This window comes from Crotalus tigris, unplaced genomic scaffold (genome assembly GCF_016545835.1).
Source record: "Crotalus tigris isolate CLP2741 ecotype Arizona unplaced genomic scaffold, ASM1654583v1 scf7180000018829.1913635, whole genome shotgun sequence".
NCBI lineage: Eukaryota > Metazoa > Chordata > Lepidosauria > Squamata > Viperidae > Crotalus > Crotalus tigris.
The window spans coordinates 820,558-834,326 of NW_024097219.1; the positions used below are offsets into that span (position 1 = coordinate 820,558).

Genomic DNA, 13,769 nt, shown 5'->3' on the forward strand with positions numbered 1-13,769 from the left:
GTGGCCTTACCAAGGCATTGAAGAGTGGTATTAATACTTCGCGTGATCTTGATTCTATCCCTCTGTTAATGCAGCCTAGTACTGTGTTGGCCTTTTTGGCAGCTGCCGCACACTGCTGGCTCATATTTAACTGATTGTCTACTAGGACTCCGAGGTCCTCTCACAGTTACTACTATTGAGCATGGTGCCACCTATGCTGTACTTGTGCATTTGGTTTTTCTTGCCTAAATGTAGAACCTTGCTTTTTTCACCATTGAATTTCATTTGGTTAGTTAGTGCCCAGTGTTCAAGTCTGTCCAGATCCTTCTGTATCTGAAGCCTGTCTTCTGGAGTGTTGGCTATTCCTGCCAGCTTGGTGTCGTCTGCAAATTTGATGAGTTCCCCATCTATCCCTTCATCAAAATCGTTGATGAAGATGTTGAAGAGTACTGGGCCCAGAACAGAGCCCTGGGGCACCCCACTACACACTTCCCTCCATATAGATGCAGTTCCATTGAGGACCACTCGCTGAGTACGGCCGGTCAGCCAGCTACGGATCCATCTGGTGGTGGTTCTGTCTACCCCACATTTTTCTATCTTGTCAAGTAGTAGGTTGTGATTCTCAACCTTTCTAATGCCGTGATCCCATAATACAGTTCCCCATGTTGCGGTGACCCCCAAGTGGGTGTGGCCACCAATAAGAGGGAGTAGGACAGCTAGGGAAAAGGGAAAAAAATGGCGGACAGCATGGTTTGGTGACCCCCGTGAAATAGTCATTCGACCCCAAATGGGGTCCCGACCCACAAGTTGAGAACCACTGGTTTAGGTGACAGGGTGATATGAGCTGAGGAATCTGAGAAAGCTTCCCAAATCTCTTCAGTGAACTCCCTACTTTGGGAGACAGGGTGATGAACTGAGAGATCAGAAAGCTCAGACATTACCAGAGCTTTCCAGCTAAGTCATTTGTAATGAACACTGATGTGGGAAATGCAGTTTAGAAGAACACAGAATTCTTCCTAGGAAGTAGATTTGGTGTGCATTTGAGAAGTAGTAGGTTGGATTATTTCCCCTTACATTTCCTTTACACTGCTGGCTCCTTGGATACCATAAGTTGCTTCAATTCCATTGTGGCCTTAGTTGTGAAGCAAGAGCAGCCATAGACCTCTAGTAATATGAATTTAGTAATGGCAGAATGGTTGTCCAATGTGACACAAAAAGCATTATCTATAAAGAGATTTTTGTACATAAAATCAGCTTGAAGTTCTACATATCTCATGCCTAATTCTAGGCATTCCCCATTCAATGTGGCTACCAATAAACCCCAGTAGATCATGTCTTATGTGTGTATAGCATTCCTCATTTTGAAAACATATATCCTCTCTTTCGACAAAATGTTTACCGAGTGGAGTTTAAAAGTAAAAAGATCTCTCTCTCTCTCTCTCTCTCTCTCTCTCTCTCTCTCTCTCTCTCTCTCTCTCTCTCTCTCTCACACACACACACACACACACACACACACACACACACACACTTGATCCAGTCAAAGTTTATTTTCATCCCCTTGGTTCTGCAGGCAACTGGCAGAGGTAGGGATGCAGAAAGCAAATATCTTATTGTGTCTCTTCTTTTTTGGCTGATGGATGGATCACTTTATTTTTTTCTTTGCCATATTTTTCTGGGAAGGCAGTGGGTAAATCTTCCTTGTGGCCTTTAATTCCCCTGACCAGGGAATAAAACTACTATTAATTTTATTTCTGTTCACTAATCCCAGGACAACTGGCATTCAGAGCAGCTCTATAAGCACTTCCAGATGCTCGGCTCACAATATAACCAAAGGATGTTGTGCAACTGGACCATTTCTTCCACTTTGCATTTTTGCGTGTAATAAAACTGGAAGACACAAAAAACATTGAAATATTGCATTTGTATCCTTCTAAAATATTCTGTACACGAGGCTTGGCAACTGCACACTAAAAGTATCCTGAGTTATCTAGGGGGTCCAGATAGATTTTTCTGCCTTAGGCACCAGAATACCTTAAGCCAACCTGCTAATTTAAAGGCAAGTCTGTCATTATTACTCCTGGAGATTACAATGGCAGAACAGAACTGATGTTTTCCCACCTTCCTGGTCCCTTCAGCACTGACAGGTGGCTGTTTCCAAGAAAACCTTGACCTTATTTTCACAACTGATTCTTTTAACAAAGCTGCAACAACCCTTAAATGTGAATGTATAATAAGCAGAAGCTTATTTAACAAGGCCTTTGATAACTAGCACCAAAAAGGAAAGCTTGGAAACAGATGGTTATAGAGAAAAGGAGGACAAAACGGGGAAGCCTCACAATAAAATATATTTCAGAACCTCTGCTTATTAACAAGAGTCTTTTCTGACTAATAAGGTATGTCTCACACAAATGGCTAACATATACAGAGTTTATCTAGCTGAATGAACTGGAACTTAATTTTTATGATGCTCAAGCTGGCAATGTTCCCTCCATAATAAATCACATTCCATCAACATATGATTTTTTTTCCCAGCCAAATCCCAACCATCTATATTTACATTATATCACAATGGGATTTACACTCAGTTTCATATGCACGAGAAACCAACTGTTAACATTTCATGAAACAATTATTTTGGAGAATTTTCCTGCTTTATTAGCAAGGAGTCCAGCCACATTTAAATGGTAAATTAAAAGCAAGAATGCAAGCTGAGAAAGCTAAGAGAAGGCTGGCAAGGTAAATATGAGGGACAGGTTCATCTTTCATATATTTCTTGAAGATTAGGGCAGGTGATAGGTGATGCCTCACTGAAATAATATGCTGAGTAGACAGCCATCAGATTGATGACCAGATGGCTGCTCTACACAGGAAGATATAATCTTTTTCCACTGAATTTACTTTACTTCACAGGTGACCTTTTTGAAGTTATAATACAAATTGATACAAGTTAGACCAGTGATGGCGAACCTTTTAGAGACCGAGTGCCCAAACTGCAACCCAAAACCCACTTACGCATTGTCGGGTACTGGGTGGGTGTGGCCCATTGGCTGGGCGTGGCTGCAGTGGTAATGGCAGACTGGGTGGGACTAAAAAGTTCAATCAATCAATTCCAACTTTGCAAGATTTTTTTTCCCGCAAGAAGTTGAAATTGACTGATTGATTGAAACTTTTTTTTTTGCACACGGCGGTGGAGGCCTAAAGCGAAAAGGTTTTATAAAACCCAGCTGAAGGCCTAGGACTGGGGCAACGGCGCGCGTGCCCACAGAGAGAGTTCTGAGTGCCGCCTCTGGCACCCGTGCCATAGGTTCGCCACCACTGAGTTAAACAAATGCCTGTTAGCAGAAGCTCCATTGAAAGCAATACCATTTCTGAGCAAACACGCATAGGATTACAATGAAGATTCATAAAATACGGATAAATAATAACTTCATATTATACTGCATTCAATAAACTTTTCCTATATGTCCATCTTTTTGATATGGGCACATTTTGAGTATTGGCAAGCTTAACCTAAACTCTTAAACGAATGCTTTAAGCAAATAGGAGAGCCCACCTTGAATGAGAGAAAGAACATTACTACTTACTTAGCAGTGGAACACTTGGTTTACTGAGAGACTTTAACATCATTTCATTCCGTAAAGACTGACAGCTAGCAAGAGTTGGAATATTTCTTATCTTGAAATCCTTGGAGGGTTCCTGCCAGTCAGAACAAATTAAAGTTTTGAGTATTTATATTGGTTACCCAGCATAAAGAATGATTTTTGAAGCTGACAGAACCTTTCCTTGGTTGAACGTCTAGTGTAATGAAGAGCTCAGTGTAGTTTAGACTTATAAACCTTTCTTGTATTATTCCAACTTGTACTGTTTTCAGATTTCATGCAGAATGGAAGTTGTCACGTTCGCAAGGTTTGCACAGTAAAGGACATTTTTATTTTTATTCTGCTTTCATTATTTTTATAAATAATTCAAGGCAGCAAACATATCTAATATTCCTTCTTCCTCATATTTTCTGCCTAACAACAATAACCCTGTGAGGGTTATTCAGAGTTCAGCTGAGAAAGAGTGCCTGGCCCAAAGTCACTTAGCTGGCTTTCATGCCTAAGGCAGGACTAGAACTCAGATTCTCCTGGTTTCTAGGCCAGCTCCTTAACCACTATATCAAGCTGGCTTTTTTTATACTGGTAGAGTACTAGCCATTGGTTGAAAACATATCATTCACTCGCATTGTTTTGGTCTTGGCCATTTTTCTGGCTGGAAAAAAAAAATACAAAAGTTTATTTCTGCACAATTTGCTATCCATGGTCCAGTGATGCTGCAATAAATGTATTTAATGGCCATGAAGAGACAGTGTCATGTTCAACTCAGTCCTGACCCATGCAGATAATATGGAAAGAGGCAATTTGAGCCTGCTGTGGGGCACCCCAAGGAGACAATTACGGCACAGTGTTTGTGTTCCCGTTTTATGATTATTTTATTTATTGGTTTTATGGTGAGCCACTCAGAGTTGCTTAAGGTGGGCAGCCATATAAATATTTTAAATAAGAGGTAGGGGGTCTACCATGCTCCTATTGGCCACCCAACATTGTAGTGGGCACATCCCTGCCCGTATCTGGCCATTGGTTTTTAGGGCCATTTTCTATTTTGGTAGCAGGAAAGGCCAAAGTCCCTCAAGAGCCAGAAAGGCATCTCACATTTCTCTTGCCAACCTAAATTCTTCAATTCCTCTCACAGAGTGGCATCTGAAGGGCTGAGCTTCCCACTTCCCACATGGAAAGAGAAGACGGGTAGAAGCAGCTTTTCAGCTAGAAGCATCTCATTAAAGGAATGAGTAGGATTAACTAGGGTGACGCCAGGTACAGAGGAGGTTTCCCTACCCCCAAGGAAGAAAAAGGGGATTTTCTACGGAAAAATCAGGTCTTTGGGGTCCCAAGGGAACCTCTGCCCCTCCTGATCTTCTTTTCCTGGCGCCTATGTAGTGCTAGAAAGAAAATTCCTTTGCTGCCAGTTCTCTAACCCAGCAGACTTTGACACAATTACATCACTCTGTGATGTAAGAATTAACAGCAGAAGTCCTGCACCCCCCCTTCCCCCCCCGCATGTGGCCCTCTTCCCCCCCCCCCCGCATGTGGCATTTCTTGCCATAGATGGTAGAACTGAGTTTGCCATGAATGAAGGGAGTAGGGGGAGAGGAGGCAGTGAATGGGTCCTTCGGTGCCCATCCTGTAATCATGCTATGGGATCAGGCAACAATAAAGACTAGTAGGTCTCCTTCTGCACCAAATTAAGTTTTCCCGACCTCGCCCCTCTCCTTTTCCCTGTTCTTGTGCAGACAGCCTGCGGCTTTGATTTATTGCCAAAGCAAAAGGGGGCTGGAAATGTCATCATGCCTTCTTTAAGCTGGCATACCTTTCTGCCAGCTCCCACTCGGAGTAACAGTAGTTTATGCTGCAGTGTGAAAGAACCCCAAGTTAATATGATAGGGATAAAAAAAGAGATTTGGTTTAATCAATCATTTCTTGCCCTTTATTAAGTGAAAATTTTCACTCTGCTAGGTCAGACAATATTCCAGAGATCCCAGTGAAGAGAGGACGATGAATCTTAATTCCATGGAATTTCAAAGAATTTTCATGGAACTTTGCCTATCAAGTCAACTCCTGGTAACTATATGGAGCTAGAAATCTGGCAAGAAGAAGGAACAAGAAAGCAAGCCTCACAGAAAATCTGCATTTTGGCAGCACCTGCCTGCTTGGATCTCCTGATGCTTTGGGGAGAACAGCAGTGCTGGTGGCCAGCTTCTGTGCAGACATCATGCATTGTTTATTAATCCATGTCTTCCTGTGCTTTATTTGGCAGCCTGTGGTGGCTTGGCTAATGCAACAGCATTTAATAATGATCTCCCACTTACTTAAACACTATAAGTGAGCAACAGACAGTATCACGGAAACCAACCATTCATTGTACATGAGCTCAGCTACATCTACTTAAATATTTGATGACAGTTCAGAAAAAACATTGATATTCTTCAGGCTCTTTCTGATTATGATTCTACAAGGCCATGAAAGTACCTCAATGATATATAAGACATCTGCACCCCAGGTCACCCGGCAATAATTGATAGAGTGGCCCAAGTAACAGAGTGCAAAGTCAAGATCACAAGTGGTGGAGGTGAACAAAGTATCTATGCTTGCCTCCCATGGTGCTCTCTTGGCCAGAATTAAGTTCAGTCTTTCCAATTTTCTTATATTGGTGCAATAAAATGCTGGGTCAGAGATCAAACATGTGTCTCTTTCTTTACAAGGGGGACTTGTTCATAAGGGCAAACACAGCATGGGAGATTCAAAAGGGACAAATATGTGCCACCCAGGCACCATGTTATAGAATGAACATAGATAGATGACTGATACATAGATGTCTTGAGTTACGTATATCCCTTCCAAAAGTTGGCAGATTGTCACTTCCCTCCCCTTATTCAAGGACAGAAACTGGACAGGCTCATGCTCCTTACTCAAATACGGACAGTGGAAGGGTGTTCATCCCCTTGAGGACACAGACTACTTTCAGGGCGGAGGATAACCTGTATGCTATTATTCTGTCCAATGCAAGAAACAGTCTAAGACTTCTATGAGAAGCAGCTGGGAGGATTCATCATTGCCTCTTCTCCCTAACATTTGCTATTGGTGGCAGTTGTGCCACAGCAGAACAAGTCTTGTCCCCAACTCTGCCACAGCTTTACACCATTCAGACATTGTTTTACTTACAAACAGGATGAGAGGCTGTTCATATGTCTACTTTGCTCCCAAATCCAAACAAGTATATGTATATAGTGCACGGTGAACTAACCTTTTCCTAACGTCTGGCACATTTTAGGTTGGAGTTGCAGACAGGGTTCTTCATATCGGCAAAAGTTTGTAACTTGAAAGTAATAATAATAATGATGATGATGATGATGATGATGATGATGATGATGTTGGGAGGGACCTTGGAGGTCATCAAGTCCAACCCCCTGCTCAGGCAGGAAACCCTACACCATTTCAGACAAATGGCTATCCAGTCTCTTCTTAAAAACTTCCAGTGTTGGAGCATTCACCACTTCTGGAGGTAGGTTGTTGCACTGGTTAATTGTTCTAACTGTCAGGAAGTTTCTTCTTAGTTCTAGGTTGCTTCTCGCCTTGATTAGTTTCCACCCGTTGCGTCTTGTCCTGCCTTCAGGCGCTTTGGAGAATAGCTTGACTCCCTCTTCTTTGTGGCAGCCCCTGAGATATTGGAACATTGCTATCATGTTGTAAGCAATGTCTGTGTAGTCCGCATGGTTCTGCATATTATGGAAATGAAAGTTGCCTCTAGGGGATGGAACTTCCTCCTTTGCAAATTAAGAATTCTATAGGCAAAGAAAATGCCAAAAAGAAGAAACAACACCGATAAGCTAATGAAGTCAGGTTGAGCCTTTAAATGTTGTTCTGCTTAAATGTGTAAGTAGTCATATAAGCCACACCAAACAACAGCATATGTCAATATTCTGCTGACAGGTCAGGGAATATTTTGCTGCACTGGTTCAATGGAACCAAGGAGAGGTGTCAGAATTTCACCAATATCAGAGTTTTGCCACCTGAAACATTACAAAACTGTAGAAACAATGTAGTTAACAGTGAAGATAACTGAACTAGAGAAACCCATGTTCAAGTCCAGCCTACCTCACAGAGCTTTCTCATAGGTAGAAAATAGGCACATCCAAATGTAAGCTACTCTTGGGCCTCTAGAGCAGTGATGGTGAACCTTTTAGAGACCGAGTGCCCAAACTGCAACCCAAAACCCACTTATTTATTGCCAGGTGCCGGGTGGGCATGGCCCACTGGGTGGGTGTGGCTGTGGTGGTCATGGCAGACTGAGTGGGTGTGGCCAAGGTGGGTGTGGTCACCTTGATGTTGCTCGGGAGGGACTCCTGTGGGGGCCGGGCAGGGTTGGGGGAGATCTAGGGGGTCTCTGGCAGGTGGGGCAGTGGGCTGGAGGCTCGTCCAGTGGGGTGAGATGAGGCAAGGCGAGGCAGGGCAGGACTGCCATTGTCGCAAGGCGAGGCAGGGGCCGGGGCAACTGCTGCCTGAAACCATCGGCCCCCGCACACAGAGGCTAGCGAGCACATGGGGGCCAACAGTGTCCGTCAGCAGCCACAGCCTGCTGGCCCCTCAACCAGCACACTCTGGGGCTCCGCCAGCAGTTCAGAGAAGCTGCCTCTCAGCTGGACAGCCGGCCGACAGCTGAGGAGGCGATGCAGTGGGTCATGCCCGGGAAAAGAAGAGCATGTGAGGCCAGGAGGGACGGGATGGGGGGGGGAGGAAACCAGCCGTGCTGGGATGCATCTAGCCATGTGGGACCTCGGCGAGTTAGTGGGTGACTGGTTGAAGAGGGACAGTTGCCATCTCCGGGGCATGGTGCACGTGCCCACTGAGAAGGCTCTGAGTGCGGCCTCTGGCACATGTGCCATAGGTTCGCTAAGTATCCAGGAAATAAATCATTTCAGAAATTATTCAAAGATCTAGCTTTTTACATTTTTTTTTTTATTCTACCCTTCTTGCAAGAAGTTCAGAGGGGTGAACGTTTCTGTATCTTTCTCTCACTAGCCTTGTGAAGTACTCTAGGCTAAGAAAGAGAAAGAAACTAATCTTTTCCACATTGACCCTGTATAACTTCAGCAAGGTTGGTGATATATTCTTCATTTGCTTTGGATAGCTAGATGGGCGGCATATAAATTTAATACATAAATAAAACTTTAACCTAGAAACAAGGTTAGCATTTTAGAGCATGGCTTCTGAATACTTTCCTAACTCTTTTACTTCTTTATAGGAAGTATCTGTATTTTTTCCACTGTAACAAACCAACATGCTTTTCTGCATCTGCTTCTGCTTCCCCCTTGAGTCCCATCTGTACGGGTTTGTATCAATCTTCCTTAGGAAGTAGGGACAAGCCACATACTTTCTGCTCTGGGTTATGTGCTGAGGACCCAGAAGAGAGAGGGACTGGAATGGAAGAGTGAATGTCATTCTGAGATGCTGCCAATTGCTTCTTCCATCAGAATGCATTGCGAGAACGTTTTTCTTTGCAACTGCCAGCCAGATGCAGCCTGTTTTCTTTCTTTTGTCATCTTCTCCCATCACACCAAGTTTGGTCCTGCAACTAACCAGTCTGCAGATAGAATGGCAGATGGGCAGAGTTTGCAGCCCTTGGCCTAATTTCTTTCAACTTTCTGTTAGACTAGAAATATTAATAATGGTGTCTCTTTTTGCCTTTTGATGAAGGAGCACCTGCTAGGGCTGGGTTTGCACTAGATGAAAACTAAGCAATACAAGTTGTGGTAGAAACTTGTCATTGTTGAAACATGTGGGAACCAGGCCATCATTGTAAACCATGATATTATTAATTGATTTGAAATTGTTTCATTAATCCAGGTTTAGGGTTCATTGTGCTGTGTGAACCCATGAGAAGTGGTGTGATCCCCTGGATAGTGCATTGGATTTTTGTCTGAGAATGGCTCAGTTTGAATTCATGGTCAACTGTAGATTCATTGGGTGAATCCCGATGAATTTTGTGAGTTGTATGTGTTGGGATACTTGAAACCTCCTTCCTTTTCTCTAGTACTGAATCTGTGTATATAAAATCTACAGACTTCTCTCCTGTCAGATATTTTGATGTGCAACTAAGTGTAAGATATTCATAAAGACCCTGTGGCTCCATCAAAATTCTGGTTGAAAAAAACCTAAATTCTGCAAACTGTTCACATTCTGCAGATCTAGATCAGTTAAGATTTGCTTAGTTGGGTAGGATTTCTTTCCAATTAAAGGATACGGAAAAAACTGTCACTGAATAGTCCAACTTGTTCATGACTGAGTAATCTTTTTCAGAGAACTGCTAAAAGAGTGGAAGCCATGGAACTTCTGTTCAACATATTTCTATATCCATTAAAAATCTATTTGCTCTTCTCAAAAAGACTTTGGCATCTTTGATCTTTAGTTTTATCAAACAAGGGCTAGTGGAATATATTATCCAGGTACAAATACCACTTGAGTCAAATATAGTATGAGGACAAGGAAAAGGTGCCAGTTAACAGCTAAAAGAGTAGCTCATCAAACCAAGTCATCTCAGTCTATGCTCATTTCTCATGCAAGTCATTTAACAAGCAGTAATCCCCATCACAATCTTCCCCGCCCAACACAATCCAATTTAATTTAGAGGAAAAATCACACAAAGGCTGTAACATCCAGCTTATCCCTTGAAATGCAATCGTTCTGTAGAAAAGAATTAATGTTTAATTCCATCTTAATTACTCAGAGTAATAATCCATTTACACAGAGCAATGCGGTCAGCACATGCATTGCATTGCTCTAAAGGGTCAGAGTCATGTGACTAATAACCTTGTCAGCTGACAGGCTGCATTAATCAATCAGAGGGCATTGTTGTCATGAGCCCTGAGAGAGATTGGAGCCATTGATTAGATCCTTAGGATTGCATGGTTATGACTTTCAATTAGTAACTTTCTGGCATTAAGCACCTCAACTAAACTGTTTTTGCCATGGCCCATATGGTAGCAACTAACCATTATTTAAAAATCTGTTGTCACGATACTATCCCATCCCTAGCCCATTACTGAAAACACATGACTTTGTATGTAATTTATCTGATATTAAAGTGGTGTTTTCTGTATTCTCCCAACATTGCCTTGCTTTATATCAGGGGTGTCAAACTGCCGGCCCGTGGGCCGGTTTCATCATACTGGAGCCGTGCCCACCACATTACCAGCAATAGCGAAAAAGCTCCGATACGTCACGCGATGTCACATGACGTCGCGAGTTTGACATGCCTGCTTTATATGGACTTGGTGATCAGATGGTTAGAAACTCCCCAGCTCCTATTGGTCACTTCCAACTGCAATGGACAAGCCAACTTTCTTCCCCTTCCTCCGGTTATTGGGCATTGGCCTCCATGAGCATTGTAGTTTGTTCTGCTGGACCAATATTTCACCTGGATTCCACACGGAGAGAGCAAATTATGCTGACATACTTTTGTATCACATTATGGGCTTGAGGAAAGCACATTATAGTATTGCTGCTGCCTGGATGAGCACTCAAACACAGAAAATGCATTAGTATCATCTCACCAAGTGGTGAGAATTCTAGGGCCAGTAGGTCAATATTTTGTTTCCTTTGGCTGACAGAGCAATTCTTTTTACTATCTTTGACATCTCTGTTCTATTTACAAGCAACATACATTGTGGGAGCAAATAAGAGCCTACAACAGTCAACCCAGCAGGTGAACTTGCTATAGAACCAAAACTAGACTACAGATGATCTCTGCAGTTGCATCAGAGATCTCTCCCAGGCTGGCTATGCTGATGTATTTTACAATAAAGTTCTGCAAGACTTTGCAAGCTTGCTCATTATTTGGAGGCATTTGTCCTATTATTGATTCAGGGTGATGAAAAGCAAAAGTAATTGTGAGGAGCTCCAGAAAGATCTGTTTAAACATGGTGACTGTTCAACCCTATGGCAAATACAATTCAATTTGAGGTTGTATAAAATGCTGCACATTGAGGCAGGAAGCCCAAATTCACCTATATACCTTGATGGGGTCTCAGCTGCTTGTAACTAACCAGATAAAAAGATCTTGGAGTCATAGTGGAGAGCTCAATGAAGATGTGAACTCTGTGTGACAGCTGTGAAAAAGGGAAATTCCATGCTAAGGATCATTAAGAGAGGCATTGAAAACAAAACTGCCAACATTGTACTGCTCCTTTATAAATTGTAGCAGGCATGCATCCACAGTATGTGCACGGTTCTGATCCCCCTATTAGAGGAAGGATTTAATAGAGCTAATAAAAGCATAGAAGATGGAAACAAAATTATCACAGGGTTTTCCCTAGAAGAAAAGGCTAGAATGTTTGGAATTCTTGAACGCAGAAAAAAAGAGGACCAAGGAAGGGAAATATATGAGGTGTATACAATCACACACAGTCTGGAGAAAGTGCAGAGTTTTTTAAAAAAAGCATTGGGTTCATAGGGCATTGAAACTGATGGGAAGGAGATTCAGTGCAGACAACAGAGAGTACTTCTTCACACAGCACATAATTATCCTGCAAAATTCATTACCTGAGATGTGGCCATAGGCACTAACTCAGATAACTTTATAGAGGAATTAGGTAGATTTATGCAGAAAGATATACAGGTGGTCCTTAACTTATGACTGGTCACATAGTGATTGTTTGAAAGTACTCCAGACCCTCGCCTGGGTTACTTACAACATGGATTTGAAGTCCCGATAGCTGTCCCTCCCCCATGGCCACATGATTACATTTTGAACATTTAGCAACTGGGTCACATCTATGACCATTTGCAGCATACTGCAGTCACGTGACTGCAATTTACAGCGCTTTTTGCTGGAAACCAGCGTTTATTTCCAGTTTCCAGCAAAAAACAGCCATTGTGGACAATGGATTCACTTAGCAGCTGCTGTGTTTGCTAACTGACTGCAGTGTTTGCTTAATGATCACGTGATTCACTTAACAATGGTGGTAAAAAGTCATAAAATGAGACATAGTCACACGATGACCCACTTAATGACCAGCATGACTTATAACTGTAATTTATAATTCAATTATGATTAGAAGTCAAGGACCACTTGTATCAAGGCCCTACTATTCTTAAAAGACTCAGTGTTATTTCTGAGTTGGAGGACAGCATGAGTTTGACTGCCAGCCATCAGGGACTAAAAGGGAGAGAACAAGATGTTTCAGTCTTTGTTGAGAGTTTCCCCTGTGACAACTGGCCATTGTGAGAAACAAAATGCTGCATTAAAATGAGTCTTAGCTTGATCTGGCAAAGTTTCTTTTATTCTTATCCTAAATTTTATAATGGATGATGTACAGGTAGTACTTGGCTTAAAAGCATTCATTTAGTGACTGTTCTAAGTTACAATAGCACCAAAAAATATTGATTTACGACCATTTTTCACAGCTACGATCATTGCAGCACCTCCACGGTCACATGACCAAAATTTGGACCCTTGGCAACTGATTTGTGACTGTTGCAGTGTCCTGAGGTCATATGATCACCTTGTGTGGCCTTCTGGCAAGCAAAGTCAATTCACTTAACAACCATGTGACTAACTTAACAACTGTAGTGATTCACTTAACGAATGTGGCAAAAAAGGTTGTAAAATGGGGCAAAATTCATTTAACAACTGTCTCACCTAGCAGCAGAAATTTTGGGCTCAGTTGTGGCCGTAAGTCAAGGACTATCTATAGCTTAGTCTTGCTCTCAAGCACACAATGCACTGAAATTGGATCATACTCTTCAAAGCAGCCTCTCCAATCATTGGCGCTTGTTGGGCAACATTCAAAAATTATTTCTATTAAAAAACAATCCGTCAACAAAAGAACATTTCCCTAAGAGCATAAGAGCTCTAATTGCAGGTACCGATCTATTGCGGAAAACGTATTTTTCTAATGAATTTTAAAATGTGTTTGGCAGTTGTTCTAGCCCAATTATTAGCATGAACATTCAGGAGCAGAGTTGATCATGGCCAAGAAGCTGTCATCTTGGGTGGCGCAGCAGGCTTGTCCTTTCCTTCATCCTCACTCTGGTTTGCTGCGCAGAACCACCATCTGGTCTTCCCAGGAAGCTCACAGATTAGAATGATGCATATTGTGGCAGAGACAAATCTTGCAACAAGCCAATGGACAAAGACAGTAAGAAGCAGGCCGGTCTGCCAGCCCGAGTGGACTAATTGGGTAATCAGAGGAGAAG

General features: G+C 42.4%; 1 long non-coding RNA gene across 1 annotated transcript; it reads right to left on the reverse strand.

The window, feature by feature from the left end:
* Nucleotides 1-1,624: 1,624 nt before the first annotated feature.
* On the reverse strand, nt 1,625-6,977 carry LOC120314048. The gene is made up of 3 exons (XR_005558327.1): nt 6,820-6,977; nt 3,564-3,675; nt 1,625-1,866 (listed from the first exon to the last, which is right to left on the reverse strand). It is a non-coding gene; the product is annotated as an uncharacterized LOC120314048 (long non-coding RNA).
* Between the last annotated feature and the right edge of the window lie 6,792 nt (nt 6,978-13,769).